Source organism: Talpa occidentalis, unplaced genomic scaffold (assembly GCF_014898055.3).
Source record: "Talpa occidentalis isolate TD23 unplaced genomic scaffold, MPIMG_talOcc4v2.1 talOcc4.3, whole genome shotgun sequence".
NCBI lineage: Eukaryota > Metazoa > Chordata > Mammalia > Eulipotyphla > Talpidae > Talpa > Talpa occidentalis.
Window position 1 is genome coordinate 46,688,512 of NW_023603184.1, and position 16,557 is coordinate 46,705,068.

Sequence of the window (16,557 nt, forward strand, 5' to 3'; positions counted from 1 at the left end):
GGTACTACTTTGACTAATATCCCACAACCACATGGAGTGCAATTCCGGGGTTCTGAGTTGTCATTCGTATTCACTTACCAGACACAGTCCCAAAAGGGTTATAAACTTCCTGCTGCCTCGCTGGAGAGGCAGGCCAGTTTTTTTGGCCCTTATTCCAGACTGGACAGATACTCTTGGCAAATACCTTCAGGCAAGTAGTTCATGCATAAAATGAGCTTGAATCTGAGACCATACTAATACCAATTCCCAGTAACCAGACTTTAAATTTGTTGTGCTGTTAATGTCTCCATACATTTCTTTTTTCAGTTTTCCACTCAAACTTTGAGCTTCCTCTTAGTTTCAGCACTTAGTCTTTTCTTGGCTTACTCTTTAGCAACATAGGCAATATTCTTTTATTGTCTTTTATCCAATATTTTCATAAATTTGAAATAGGTAGTAGTCACTCTATTTCATTTCAATTTGCCTTATTTGTGACTCCACCATTCTGAAAACAACATTTGTAATCTCAATCTTAATTGTGCAAGTTGTAAGAAAATGTATCCACTCTCCTAAAGTCTTTTACTGTTATAACCTGAGGTGATATATTCATTTTTGGCACAAAAATTTAAGACATAAATTGACAATATGATGCAGCTCTGAAAAAAGATCAAGCATGATGAGGAATCTGGAAATTGGATATTCTACTGTGATAGAAATGCATGCCCAGAAAAAGGCTGCGTCACCTGAAGAAGAGGAGACTGTAGGGCAGAGGAGCACCATCTCCAAATATTTAAAGGGCTCTCATGTAGATGGAGAATCATCAGCCTTTTTTCATGTAGTCATTCCAGAGAACAGACCCAAGATTGTGCAGCAGAGAGTTAGGACTCTGGTGAGCAAGCTCTGACACTGATTCATCATAGAACAACCGTGGACAAATCACTTCCCCTGCTATGGACTGCAAGGTACTCATCCATAAAATGAGGAACTGAAATCACATGAGTGCTGGGTTCCTCAGCTCTTAACAGATCTTGGTTCATTTCTCACCAAAGGTAATGAGCAGGACATTTCCAGCAATGAATCAGTAGGCACCCTTGATGAATGGTATTGACCTCCCTTATTTCATCCTCACTCAAAATAATGTATGGCTTTTCTTGCTCCACCAAGAATACATACCTCAGACCAAGTCTCCATAATCCCCTTTTGGCCCAGAAATTATAGCTTAGGAGTGAATGTATGGCAGAGTGGTGTAAGGGAAAGATTGTGGATTTTTTAGTGTCATACACACCTGAGTAGTGTGCCAAACTTGTCCTTAGCTGATTCTGTGTCTTTTAGCACCACTTAATTTTTCTAAATGTCAGTTTCTGCTTCCAAAAAGTGAAATAATAATATAATTAAATATAACATATAAATTATACATAATGTACAAATGAAATATAATATATACTTTAATGGTTTTATGGTTGTTTAAAAGTTCATACCATATTAAAATTGACACATACAAAACATTCAATAAATGTTAGTGAAATCAAAAAAACCACTGATGTACATTGACATAGGACTGAAGAGTGCCTGTGGCAATAGGATATATAAAATCCTCCCAACATGTTATACCATCAGACTTTCACATTGCAAAATATCTTCTGTACCCATCACAATTTGCATGCATTCCAAATGCTAATGATTAATTCTTTTCATGCCAGGTACAGTTATCTGAATTACTGCAACAGCATGGGCATCTCTAGAAAATTACCTTTTCCTTAAATTGTTAAACAATGTATAATCAAATCCCAGTCTCATAAATATTTGCTTTAGCAAAAACAATTGTTATCCCTCTTGGTAACCAGTGTGTCTTCCAACTTATCTTTGGCCTCCTTCATTATCTCTTAGCACGGAGGGATTCCAGCGTCTCGTATTTCTGCTATCACACCAGAGCTATACTTTATGAACTGACATCCAGCATCTATCTCCTGACATCTGAGAGGATTTTAACTTGGTAAACAATACAACTGGATTCATTAAAAGTTTCTGACACATAGCAACTTCATGAAAACTTCTTCTATTTTTATGATGAGATTTCTTTCCTGGGCTCTTTTGTCTTGAGGGTTTCAATTTGGTAAAGTTGTTGTTTCTAGGAAAAAAAGGAAATTAAAATCATCTACAGTCCCTAGAAATATACTAGCAACTGTAACAAAAGCATGAGGAATGAAATGAAGGTGTTAAAGAGAAACCAGCTGACTAATACAATGCAGTAATTCAATGGATTTGATCTTGGGTTCTAAAATTGGACCCGGTTCCATTTCAGACTCTACTACTTCATAGTTGCATGGCTTTCAACAAATTAAAAATACTCCTAAACTTCAATTTCTACATCTGCATAATGAGCACAAAACTCAGTCTTCAAATACACTGGGGATAGGGTGGGGAAGGATGCTGGACTCCAAACAATGGCAGAAAGTACACAAAAAATCTACCCTAGAAGCATCAAGAAAAAATTGGAAAAATAAAAAGGTAAAGATGGAAGTTCCTCATTCACAGGAGAGATGGATCCATGGAAATCTGCCTATGTTTTTTTACCCTCATACTAAAATGGACTAAAAAACAAAATCTCAGTCTATAAAGGACTTCTGGTAAGATGGCGGACTGGAAAGAAAGGATCCTTGAATCACTGCTTCCTTGAGGGACATAGAGGATTAGCAACAACCACCTCAGGATCTGAGCTGGGAAGTAAGGATCAGTGTCGCTACAGGGAAGAAGGAGAGATCATTGAAGAGAGTAGAAAAAACTAAGACAGAGTGAGTCAGGAATTGTTTCAGGACACCAAGAGAGTCACCCCCCTTCATACACTGAGTCTCTTGGAGCCCACAGCCCTGGCCCTGAGCAGATACAGACTTCTTGGTGAGAGGTTAGCTTGGCACCCGGAAAGGGCAACCTGGTGTCCTGTGACTGGTTTCAGCAGTAGGAAGAAGAACCTACCAATTCCACACACAGTTGTTTGTACCTAGTTTGGAGAGATGAGAGGCCCCTTTCTAGCCCCAACACAATCTCTAGTGCATCCCTGCTAGAGCAGGGGAATGTAGGTCTACTGCACAAAACACAGTCCTCTGAACAAGGGGCTCTTGGATTCATTTCAGTGGACAGCAAAGACAACTTCCTTTCTCCCTGGGAATTACCTCCAGGCTGCTCCCAGCTGAGGTGACCAGAAAGTATGAGTTTTCCCTGAAAGCACAACTGTAGAACAAAGGGCATCCTAGTTGCTTGTGGCAAGTGTGGGGATTCAGGAGTGGTACGTGCATTTTCCCAAGCTTATTTTGTCGGGTTTTTCTGAAACTCCCAGGAAGATAACAGCCTGCTGAGCCAGAACTGCCTGAGCTGACTTCAGGGACCAGGAGAATCACCCACCACTCCCCTGTGTGACCTTGCAGGAGGCTAGGACTAGCAGTCCAAGAGGCACCAGATAGTCCCCCTTTTTGGTTTGAGCAGTCCCCTGGACAGACTGAACATAATCTGCCGCTTCTTATAGTACCTTCCTGCACTACAGCCCACAATTTGTTCTCGACCCACCCCAGGTTACTCTTCCCTGCATAATTGAGTCTCAGGGGAAAGGTACTAAACACGAAAGCAACATAATTTAGAAATAGGCTGTAGTCAAAGGGATAGTTGGAGGTTGGGGGTTCTGGGACAGCACTGCTGGGGTAGTCTACCCTGACCCACACTGACCAGAGAATGATTGCAGATCACTCTCTCCACTCAACCAGTGATGGCATCAAAGGAGTCTTATGCCCTTGAAAATCTTCAACAACCTCCACACACCTGCATCTTCATCATATACAGTGAATGTTGCACACTTGACCTCCAGCCCAAGTTGAATCTTGATTAAGGATAAAGTTTCAACCTAAACATCAACAGAAGTCATAGCATTCAAAACAAACACCCTAGTCAATACCCCGCTAGGTGTTGGCAATTCTAACTCAAGACAACCACAGTAGGACTAGAAGGAAAGCAGCATCGCTTTTTCCATAGAGACAGTCTCAGAGCACCAAATTTTATAAGGAAGCATATAGAAGAATTTTACACCAGTCATTGGATCAAGACAAAGTCCTGGGGTGGGGGAGGGTATAGAGAAGGGGGAAATGCTTCAACAGATTTAATCAAACTTCTAGAAGAAGAATTTGGAGCAACAGTCTTACTCATGCTTATTGAAATTAGGAGGACAATGAATGAGCACATTGACAAATACAACAAGAACAGAGAAAATATGAAAAAGTCCCAAAAAGAAGTTACAGAGATAAGGAAAGCAATAGATTAAATGAAAAGTACAACAGCAGGGTTCACCAGTAGACTCAATGAAGTTTATGAATGAATTAGTGAAATGGAAGATAAAGAAGTGGAAATCATCTTAAAAGACCAGCAAAAAAAAAAAAATTAAGGAAAATGGAGACCACATAAGAGACTATTGGGACAGCATGAAGAGAAACTACATTCACATCCAAAGGATTCCAGGAGAAAAGAGATCAAAGGGGCAGAAATCTTGATTAAGGAAATTGTGGCTGAGAACTTTGCCAAACTAGGGAAGAAACAGGCATTCGGACCCAGAAAGTTCAAAAAATACTATACAAAATAAACCAAACAGATGCATACCAAGACATAATTAAATGGCAAAAATTAAAGATAAGAAGAGAATCCTAAAGGCAGCTAGAGAGAAGCAAAGAGTCACATATGAGGGGATCCTCATAAGATTATCAGATTTCTTCACAGAAACCTTTCAAGTCAGAAGGGTGGGGTATGACGTATTCAAAGTAGTTCTGAATGAAAAAAAAATCTCAAACTGAGAATCCTCTACTCAGCTAGGTTAACACTTAAAATGTAAGGAGTGATATAAAGCTTTTCAAAGAGGAGTTAAAGGAATTTATCTCTCTAAACAGCCTTGCAAGATGTATTAAAGGGTCTGTAATAAAACATAAAGCAACCTCACTTAGAAGCAATGTCTCCAACGTGGTTAATTTATAAGGGAGAAAAGTAAAAATGGCATCTTGTGGAATGAACCTAGGATTAAATTGCTTTCAATTTAAGATAGAGTATAAATATAAACCTTATATATAAATCACATGTTAAACTTAGGAAAAAAAGAATCTAGAGGAAAAAAGGATAAAAATGGAGTACAATTGCTACATAAAAGGCAGTTTTCAAAATACAATGGGAAAAAAAAACAAGAGAAGAATAAAAGGTTGGATACAAACGGTGAAAGCATCCAGACAATAAACAAAATGGCAATTAATAAATATATATCAATAACTTCTCTAGACATAAATGATTGTACTCACAATTAAAATCATGAAGTGGCCAGCTCATTCAGAAAACAAAATCCAGCTTTCTGCTGGCTCTAGAAGACGCATCTGAGCTCCAAATTAAATATAGACTCAAAGTCAAAGGTTGGCAAACAATACTACAAGCCAATAATACCCTAAAAAGACAGTGAGAGTCCTACTGATGTAAGATAAAATACACTTCCAACTAAAAAAGTAACAAGAGAGACAGGGATAGACATTACATAGTGATAAAAGAATCAACCCATCAGAAAGACATAACTCTCATCAACTTATATCCATCAAAGGAGCACCAAAATATCTAAAGCATCTAACAGACCTAAATGGAAACATCAACAGAAACACAATAACAGTAACGGACTTCAATACCCCACAGATCAAGCTGATAGAAAATTAGCTAGGAATTTAGGCCCAGACGGGGGATGTGACTCCCTCAAGATCCCACCAGGAACACTATTCCAAGATGAGAGCTCCAGAACCCAAACTCACACTAGTGTTCACTCCTCAGCATCTTTGAACAACATTGCAACATTGTAGCCAAAAAAGTCATAGACTGGAAATCCAAGATCTTGGTTTGATTCCTGGTTACTACACTTTCCAATTACCTGTCCTTCATCAATTGCTGGAAGTGAAGTTTAGCTGAGAAAGTTTTGTTAAAGTATCTAGTATGAAAACCCAGTAGGTGTTTAATATTAAATGCTTTTAGAATCTATGCAGAAACAATTACAAGGCTACATGCACTGTTACATTCATTGCAGTGCTATATGCAACAGCCAAATTATGGAAACAACCTATGTGCCCAAGGACAGTTGAGTGGACAAAGATAATGTGGTAATGTATACATAATGGAATACTGCTCAGAGGTAAAAAGAAAAGAAAAAGAAAGGAATCTTTCCATTGGCAATAATAGGGATGGAAATGGAGGGCATTATACGACATGAAATAAAATCAAAAAGAAAAAAACAAATAATGGATTATTTCACTCATCTGTGTAATATAGTTAAGCAAAACAAAGAAGCAGACATCAATAAACCAAAACACACACTAGAAATGCAACTGCAGCATTGAGGTTATTGGAGGGGGGCAGGTGAAGGTACGGAGTAAAGGGGGAGGGGTCCAAGGGACTGTCAGGTAAATTACAGGTATTTGGGTGGTGGGTGTGGTGTGATAACATGCAACTGAATTGATGTATATCTATACCTCTAAGTTATATGCAGTGTTATTAGCCAATGTTACAAGAAAATATAAAAAGTTACTAAAAAGAAAAAAAAAGAAAAAGAATCTCAAGAGAGTGTAGCAAGATTTGGTTGAAGTAAATCATGGAAGCATATTGTATAAAATATGGGGCATCATATAAATGGAAAGAATTGTTTTATTTTTCAATAGTAAAACAAAGACCTTTTTAGATAGTATTGTGATGGATAAGAGAAATTATTACTTTCCACCTCATGGACAGATTGTAGTACAATTTATACTCTTAAACTACCAATGCTTGCAATTCTGCATCCAAACTCTGAGTCTTGGACATAAGCATTCATCTTGACTTGAAAATAAATCCACTCTATCTAGACCAACAGGAAAGACAGTGCATAGCAAATATACTGAAATAAATAGCAGCAGTGTTGGCTATCACTTGCTGAATATAGCCAACTGAGCCAGCTTATCTCCAGAAATAATTCAAGATGCCCTTGAAATAAGAAAACACTACTTAAAATACTTCTAAATATTTTATGAATACCAAAATAAAATCCACTGATGCTTCAGTAAAGTCTTACTCTATAAAAGTTTCTGGAAAAAAAAATCTGCTAAAATACGTACTAACCTCTCATGAAAATGGTGGTTGGGAGGAAGAAATAACACCACAGATGCCTGAGTGCCAAGAATTCTGCCAGACATTTGACTTAAACTGTCTCATTCAATTCTCCCTTTAGCCCTACTATTCTCCCCACTTCAGAGAAGCTGTCAAATTTTCCTGGTCAAATCCAGGTCTATCTCTCTACTACAATCAACCCTCTAGAACACATACATTCTTACACTCACCATAGAACAATCCTTTTTAATAAGTCCAATTTAAAAGCCAATGCAGAGAGCTAAAGGCTCAGAAAATTCTTTGGGAGTTTAGGAGTTCGTTTGGATAATTGGACATTTTTTTCTTTCTCTATAATAAAAAAATAACTTCTTGCTATGTAAAGAAACTTACAAGTCATTTTTTTATGAATGGCAGCGAGACAAACTTTTCCCACCAGAGCATATCTTGAGGGAATCTAACCCAGAGTTCAGAGACCTGAAGTCTGGATGACAATGTAGCCATCTAAAAAGAGAAGTCTCTTTATTTATTGAGAAATTTCCAGGGAAGAAAACAATTCCAACAGCATCATCTCCAGGATGGGGTCATTGTAGAAGCTGGTGTTTCTGTGCCAAAATTAACAAGCCAGGAATAATGATCTATTGTTTCTAAGATCCTGTCTATAAAATGTGTATTAGCTACTTGCTGAAACCACCCCAAGCCATAAAAGAGGAGCAAAAAATAAACTGTATTTATTTACTGGTGAAATGCTTTTTAATCAAGTGATACCCTCTTGGGAATGGATATCCAGGAAGGAAAAGTCCCTAAAAGAGAAGCTGCACATGCAAAGACATTTCACAGCAATGCAATATAAACAGTGAAAAACAATGAAACATTGGAAACCACCTCCAAATCCATCAGTAGGGGAATTGTTAAATGAACTGTGGTACACCAAGCAGATGGCATTTTATGTACTGCTAAATATAGTATTTCTAAGCACTAAATAGTTAAAGGTAAAATGTGTAGGATACTTAGTATTTTAAGAAGAAAAACTTATGCCATGCAAAAATGATATGTGCATATAAGCAAAGAACAAAAGAAAACATTAAAATAACTATTTATTTGTAAGGGTAGCAGGATTACGTATTTCTGGTCTTCATTTTTTTTAATTTTAATACATATATTATAACTTATTTTAAGTAGAGTTCAGCATTATTTCAAACTGATTTTCTTTTAGATAAATAACAGAAAAAGATAAGACATTCACAATTTCTTTAGGGATTCAGTTTTTTTTTTTAATACACTGTATAAAAGTACTTGTGATTGATTTTTGTCATTCAATTCAATGCTGCCTAAATTTACAGATCTTTGTTCCAAAGTAATGTAGATAAATGAGGCTCACGTTAGACTACTGACATTCTCTTGGCACCTGAGCACATAAGCAATTTGGATGTTTAATGAACACACAAATCAGGCTTAGGAAAGCAAAAAACTTGGTATAAAAAGTCATGTCCCCTCTCTGCAGGGACTACCCCTGGGGCTGGGGAGAGCAAATATTATTTAAAAATAAACAATGATGTAAAAAATAAAAAAAAAAATTTAAAAAGTAAAACATTTTGTCAGGTATCCTCCTATATGCTCATAGAAGAGAAAATATACAGCACATAATTATTAGAGATATAAGAAATGTGGCACCAACTTGAAAGGTATAATACAGCAGACAATTAGACCATTGAGCACAGAATTACTCTTCTAACAGTACCCTAAATATTGTTTTTATTTGTTTCTTGTTTTCTGGAAGAAGTTGCAAGTTATTTTTCTGTTGGATGACCACAAGGGTCAATTTGGAGCAAATTTTAATTCATCAAGGAGTTTTCTAGAAGATTTCTTCTCATTATGGAAATAAAAGAAATAGAAAGCCCCCCCAAAAAAATACAGTAAAATAAAGAAAATCCATTCTTAAATTTCAAAAAAACAAAAAAGTCATGCCCCCATTCTTGTAACTTACATGGAAGCCTAGAGTTCTGGACTGAAAATTGAGAGACCAGGAATCTACTAAGCCCTGGTTCTGATCACACTGTCTTCCTGAACCATTTAACCCCGTGTGCCTGGGTGCTTATCTCTGGGATCGCGTGGCTCATCCCATCTCTTAAAGTGGGAACCAGGCTCCACTGATGTCACAGGGCTGTGAGGTCACAGAGATTCCCTGAGGAGCAAATACCTGCTCTGCAAAGCTCTGAGCAGGAATAGTTTTCCAGGTGTTGCTCAAATAATGAAAAGGTCCATTTACCGAATGCTGTTTACACGCCAGGCTCTGTGATCAGGACTTTGCATGCATCATTCATTTATTCTAAAAGTGCCTGGTGAGCACCCACTATGTAGCAGATGATGGTACATGTTAGGTATAGGGAATAGAAAACAATTCCCTGCCCCAGGGAACTGACACTTCTGTGACACAAGACAGACAATGAACAGCAAATGGATTTTCAAGGTACTTTATATGGCATGTTACAAGAGGGTAGAAAAAAAATAAAGATAGAATTGTGCAAAGAAGGGCCTAAATATGGAGGTGGTGGGCAAAAGAGATTTTTAGTGGGGTGGTCTGGGGTGTACATCGTCATGACAACTGAGCAATGACCCAAAACAGGAGGTGGTGCAGCATCGGAGAGCAGGGCATCCCAGACAAAGAAACAAAGGCTGGAACTTGCTTGACATGTTTGTCAAAAACTAAGGGGGGTTTTGTGACTGGAGTAGCATGCAGGGGAGAGAGAATAGTTGGAAATAAGGTCATGGGTGCCTTGGGGAAGGAAATTCTATGGGGACTCAAATTGAGGGGGTAGGGGGAAGCAAATATTGTTTAAAAATAAAAATAATAATAAAAATAAATAAGTTTTAGTTTCATTTTGTTAAGTTCTCCAAAATTTCTATAGATTTTTATTAAATTTGAACTGTTTAAATTGAAAAAAAAAAAATAAGGTGATTGGAAAAAAAAAATAATGAGGAGTCTGAACACATTTACCCTTGTTACATAGTCTTTGTGAGAGGAGCCATATGATCTACTTGCATTTTTAATACAATCACTCTGGTTAACACATGAAGAATAAAGTGAGGCAAGAGTGCAAACAGTGAGGAAGGTGTTACACAAACGGCAATGGTGGCCTGAAGCAGAGAGCAGCAGAGGGACTAGTGAGGAGTGGTCAGTCTGTTTATTTTTAAAATAAAGAAGCACATGAAGAACGTGTGAAGAAACAGGAAAAAATAAATGAACTAAACAAAAATAAACTTTTAGAAGATAAGACTAATTCGTGGTTACCAGAATGGAAGGGAGGGAGGGGCAGGTCAGTTGGAGTCAATCAGGAAAAAGGGGCCAATTGTGAGGTGAAGGATAGAATAAGACTTTCAGTGATGAAATTCATGTAGAATATACACATGTGGCTTTAAATGAGGCACACCTGGAACTTATATCATGTTATAATGCAATTTGCTGCCATAAAAACAAGAAATAGAAAACAGAATTAGCTGATGTGTTGGATGTAGGATGTAAGAGAAAGACAGACATCAAGAATGGCTGCATAATTTCTGGTCTGAGAGGCTGGAAGAATCAATTTGCCATCATTTGATGTGAGAACCACTGAGAATGGAATTGTTGGACTTGCTAACCCTCACCATAAACCTCTGATATAGGGAATTTTATTTGTCTTTTAAACAATTAAAAAAAACTCTTACTAATGAAAATGCTTACATTGTACAAAAATGAAAAATGATTTAAGAATTACATTTAAAAAATTTAAAAAGTAAAAAAAAAAACCCACAAAACAAAACTCTTACTGAAATGATTAAGTAACTTACCCAATGTCATACAACTTTTGAGAACCGAAGATCAGGATTTAAGCCTTGTTCTATCCGACCTCAAAGTCTAAGCACTTGTCCATACTGCATATTGCCACTTTGCAAAATGAAAGCCAGAAGCATCCAAATTTTGCCATTAGTGGCTACATGATCAGAATCCCACAACTGTCTCAACATATATTTTTTTGATAACAGTGGTAAATGCAAAGGGGTTTCTAATACCAGTCATGATGTGGATCAAATACCCAAGAAGCACAACTTGCTGGCACAACACCTGGCAGCAGTTGTTATATGGCTGGTTCCCATCTGAGATGCCTTTTAAAAATACAGATTGCTAGAGGATTGTGGGTGCCTTGGTGGTGGGTGTGGTGTGGTTACATACATCTCAAGAGGTGTGACCTAGGACCTCCCTGGTGGCGCAGAGGTTGGGCGCTGGGTTGCGAAGCTGCCTGCAGCCTCTGCAGCACCGGTTCGATCCCCGGCCACCGGTGAGGGTCCCACATGGCGCACAGACCTCTCCTGCTGCCCGCTGCTCCCCTCAGTGGTGTACTTTGGTCCTTCTGCCTGCTCTGCTCCCTGCTCTGGCTCTGGTGAATTCTCTCACCCTCCCGTGCTTCTGACTGTACCCAGTGCTTGTATAAATAAATGGATAAATCTTTAAAAAAAAAAATGTTCAATCTATTAAAAAAAAAAAAAAAGAGGTGTGACCTATATCCCTAAATCATGTACAGTGTTGAAACCAACATTACCACAATAAAAAAAAATACATATTTTTAAAATACAGATTGCAAGCCCTGACCCTCACCTACAGAGTCTCTTGGGTGAATCCAGAAATCTGTATTTTTACAATTGATTCTTCTGCAGTTGACTCTTCTGAGTCGTACAGGCACTGGTCAGGTCAAATGGTGCTTGACATCTTCTGAGTTCAGCAAGAGCATCACAGGACAGGTAGTTCGGTCCTATAAGCTTACAAGATTAGATGAGCAGCTGAGGTTAGAAAGTGTCACTATGCAAAATACAGCCCAGGAGTCACAGCAGCATCAGCCCCTGGGAGCTTTTAGAAACATAGACTCTCAAGCCCCACTCCAGACCGACTGAATCTGAGCTTGTTTTTTAACAAGATTACTAGCTGGTCCAAAGGCACCATCAAGCTTGAATGCAATGAAACATACTTAACAACAAATCCTAAGTGGAACCTACTCAGGGGTCAAGTTGGCTGCAGATGGCTCACTGGCCATTTGTAGGACAGCTGGCATTTTTATATGAATCGGTTGAGTGCTTTATGTACATCATCTTACCTACTCCTCACAACAACCTTACAAGATGGATGTTATTATCCCCACTTTACAGATGATAAAACCAAGACTAGGGGAGTGATAAGAACTCACCAAAAGCCATTCAATATTTAAGAAACAGTTGGGACTTGAACTCATCTCTCTATCCTCTATCATTTCACCGAAACATATTGCTTAAAAAGAAGAACAAGTTGAAGTCTCAGCCAAATTTAGGAAAACTCAATGGGCAATCAGGTGAAAATGGAGTTTGTTGTCCAAGAATGTCTGTAGTGGGATTCACAACAACATGTCATTGAATCAGGCTCATTCACCCGAGCCTTAATCACATTAGATACCTGCCATTACATTTTTATAAGACAGCAGGCCCTGCTACTCTCTGTTGCACTTATAGTGTGGCATCTGGCATCTGGCTGGCTCTTGGGATGGTGTAGGCCATGTTCTACATTAGTTGGGAGGCACCCTGTGCTATTTGTAGCAGTAACAACTCTGTAATGAGTAAACTATTCCCTTGGAGTAAACTGTTCACCCATGTGCAGTAAACAAAATCAGAACAGCTGCTGTGCCATTTATATACTATCAGGTGCCCTAGAATTTTTCAGGTAACAACAATAATCATAGAAACTTGTGTAGAGTGCCTTGGAGTCTGAAAATAGCACTGACATTGCCATTTTATTTGATTCTTGGAGCAATCTCAAGAGTTAAGATATCTCACTGATGAGAAAGCAGATTCAGAAAGTTTAGTGACTTTTCCATGACCACACGACTAGCAAATGGTCAAGCATTCAATCAAAGTCATGTCTTCTAATAGTAATTTCTCTGTTGTCAACCAAAGACACTAAGTGTGAATAGTTTAGGATTTAAGTCTCATGTAAAGAAATTAGAGAGGATTTTCAATGTGGAGATACTAGAAGTTGTAAGCCACTGAGAGGAATTTATTACTGCTGAACAAGAACCTAGACATGATGTTTTTAGGGGGAAAAAAACATTTGGTTTCCAATGGCCATGAGGACATGCATTTCCTCCCTAGCTCATAAGGTCTTCACAATGAGCTAATTCAACTAAACCGCAGTAAGAGTTCTACCACTGCCATGGTAACAAGTTGGATCACAGACTCCCTAGTTCTACTGAGGAGCATTCTCAGGAATTCTTCTTGACCCAAACCCCTTTGTTACAAGGAAAATTAAGTGCCCCCCCTTTTTTTCTTCACCTTCCCTCTAAATGTATAAAGCAGTTAATGTCATCCTCCTACCAGAGTGATTTCCAATGCACTGCCCAGCTCTTTAGGCCAATCACATTTTACTGTACAACTGTGAGGCCCCAAGTGATCCTGTGTAATCTGCTACTCTTCTGCTTGGTTATTCTCAGTAAATGTCATAGTTAACATCACATGTCATTAGTCATTGGTGGTGCAGGTTGCCATATAGCACATACAAAATGGCATCCAATGTAGTTTCCTTCCTTCCAGTGGTTTATAATTTTAGAAGTAGAGAAAGAATTTAGCTGGACTGCAGTAGGAAAGCCTCAGCGCTGAGGCACCAGCAGGTCTCCAATTAGATGGTCACGAACTGGATGGATGGTAAATTTCCACCCTCAGATATGGAAGTTGGAGAGCAGTAGAGCAGTAGAGCTTATACCTATGTTGAAAAGGTATAAGAGGGGCCTCCCTGGTGATGCAAGGGGTTAAGCACAACACTGTGAAGCTGTCTGCAGCCACTATAGCATGAGTTTGATCCCCGGCCTGCCAGAGAGCTACCCACATGGCGCAGCAGACCTCTCCTTACTAGCCTGCCGTTCCCCTCAGCAGTGTATTTCAGTCAGTCTGCCTGTTCTGTTCCCCACTCTGTCTCTGGCGAATCCTCTCACCCTGGCCTGTACCCCAGTTCTTGTATATGTAAATATTTTTTTTAAAAAAGGTATAAGAATGCTCAAAATTTAAGCATTTTTACTAACTTGGAAATGTTTTGAGCCATAAGGAGAAGCATAAGTAATTGATCCTGGGTGTAGAGCAGCAGGACCTCCCACCCCCTACAGGACTTTGACACAGCTAACATGGGTAATTGTCTGTTGACGGAAAGCAGAACAGACCCCCTTTATAATTCTGTTAGAGCCAAAGCAGCCAAGATCTTTAGATATGAAAGAGTTACTGTGTGGCACATCCAACAAATACCAAGGAAAACATCAGCAGAAACAACTGTTAGTGCACAAAACTAGAATTAGATTTTCTCCAGAAGGCATTCATAAGTCTCCAAGCCAGAGATATCTTAAGTGGTTTGAAAGTCAATTTGCATGAAGAAGTAGGCAATCAGCATTGCTCAGTTGAATGGCCTGCTGGGGAAGAAGGGCAGTAAATATATTATCTGGGTTGACTGAGAATAATGGTGAAAGCATTTCTGTCTTGAACTGGGTACCTGGTGGGACTTCATACAAACCCTATCCTGGGGAAAGGAGATTTCTCGGAAGTTGTGAACGTAATGAGAGAATGCAACTATGTAGCCACTCTGGGATAGCTGGCTCTACCGGCATGATTGCAGGAGACTCCGGAGCATTAAAGAGAACTCCAGGAAATATGGCTTTTTCCAGGGAATGTAGGATGATTTCATTTAGATCCCTCCCCCAAACTGGACAAACTGATCATGATATTGAATGTGCTCCTGTGTTCTGGAGGAAAGGGATAAAGAGTCTGTTTCATCCTCAAAGAGCAATAGTAGACCCACCCCACTGGTGAGTCAGAAGGTGAATATTTGCCTTCATTCTTATTAGAGACATCATCAAAGGTGTGTGTGATAGTTTCACTACAATCATTTTCTCCACATCATTTTCTCCACAGCATTTCCACTGCATTGGCTATAAGGCAATTCTGCCATAAAAGAGAAAAGAATGAAAAATAAAAGAGGGAGGTTCAAAAGGACATAAATGCAGCGTGACTTTTCCATTCATGTAGATTTACGGTGACACTGTGCAAAGAATTGATCTTTTGTGGATGTTACCTGAGCACTTGTCTTCCAAGTCATCCCTTTTTTCAAAGTATTGTACAACTTTTTTGTATTTTTCAGTATTCAAAATTCCTGGAAGTGTAAAATCAGAGATCCTAATCACATACTACAGTAGTAGACAAGAAAATAATAACATGTCAGTTTGTCAAGAGTCAGTTTCTTTTTTTGCCAAAGGAGAAATCAAACTAAACTGACCACTAATTAATATACATTAAATAATGCCCACCAAAGGTGGCTGATTGATTAATCGATGGAAAAATGAAACTGAACTGTCAACCAGTTAGTTGCATTTTTTTACAACAAAATTACCTAGTGGCCAGTTGGGAAGTGAGCATGTTTGCAGCAAAACTGCTAGCAGTGAAGTATCCGCAGTTAAACCACCTAGAACAGGTCAAAGTACCCCAGAGAACTCTCGCTGAGAATCCCAGGCACTGGCATGGAATGCAAATTCAGCACTATGTTGAAAATATAAATCTTTATCAAACCCACCAAAATCCTTATTTACCCCACTACTGAGCATTGCCTTAGAAACAACTGAACTTAATAGAGTTTGAGCCCTTCTGCAGGCTACTTTTCTCTAACAAGGCCACTTATTCAACTATCCCAGTTTGCATGAGACTAAGAAGTTTCCCAGACAAAATGCAAATCAAAACTACCATGAGAGTGGGCCTCCCCGGTGGCGCAGCAGTTGAGCGCTGGGTTGCGAAGCTGCCCGTGGCCTCTTCAGTGCCGGTTCGATCCCCGGCTGCTCCCTGGCCACCGGAGGAGGGTCCCACATGGCGTGCAGACCTCTCCTGCCGCCCGCTGCTCCCCTCAGCAGTGTACTTCGGTCCTTCTGCCTGCTCTGCTCCCCGCTCTGGCTCTGGTGAATTCTCTCACCCGCCCGCGCTTCTGACTGTGCCCAGTGCATGTATAAACAAAAACAAACAAATAAATAAATAAAACATGCCTCTATTAAAAAAAAAAACTACCATGAGATACCATCTTACACCAGTGAGAATGGCACATATTAAAAAAACTAGCAACAACAAATGTTGGCGAGGGTGTGGAGAAAAAGGAACTCTCCTGCACTGTTGGTGGGAGTGCAAACTGGTCCAACCACTATGGAGAGCTCTGTGGAGATTTCTGGACCTACTAAACATAGAGCTTCCATATGATCCAGCAATTCCACTCCTAGGTATTTACCCAAAGGACACAGAATCATTAATTCCAAAGGGCACCTGCACCCCTATGTTTATAGCAGCACTGTTTACAATAGCTAAGCTTTGGAAACAACCCAAATGCCCAAAAATAGATGACTGGATCAAGAAGATGTGGTACATATACACCAT

The 16,557-nt window shown here is 39.1% G+C and overlaps 1 long non-coding RNA gene across 1 annotated transcript; it reads right to left on the reverse strand.

Annotated features, from left to right (window-relative positions):
* Nucleotides 1-1,447: 1,447 nt before the first annotated feature.
* Nucleotides 1,448-16,050, reverse strand: LOC119254708 (uncharacterized). The gene is made up of 4 exons (XR_005127323.2): nucleotides 15,883-16,050; nucleotides 15,221-15,298; nucleotides 11,744-11,904; nucleotides 1,448-2,107 (listed from the first exon to the last, which is right to left on the reverse strand). It is a non-coding gene; the product is annotated as an uncharacterized LOC119254708 (long non-coding RNA).
* Nucleotides 16,051-16,557: the final 507 nt, after the last annotated feature.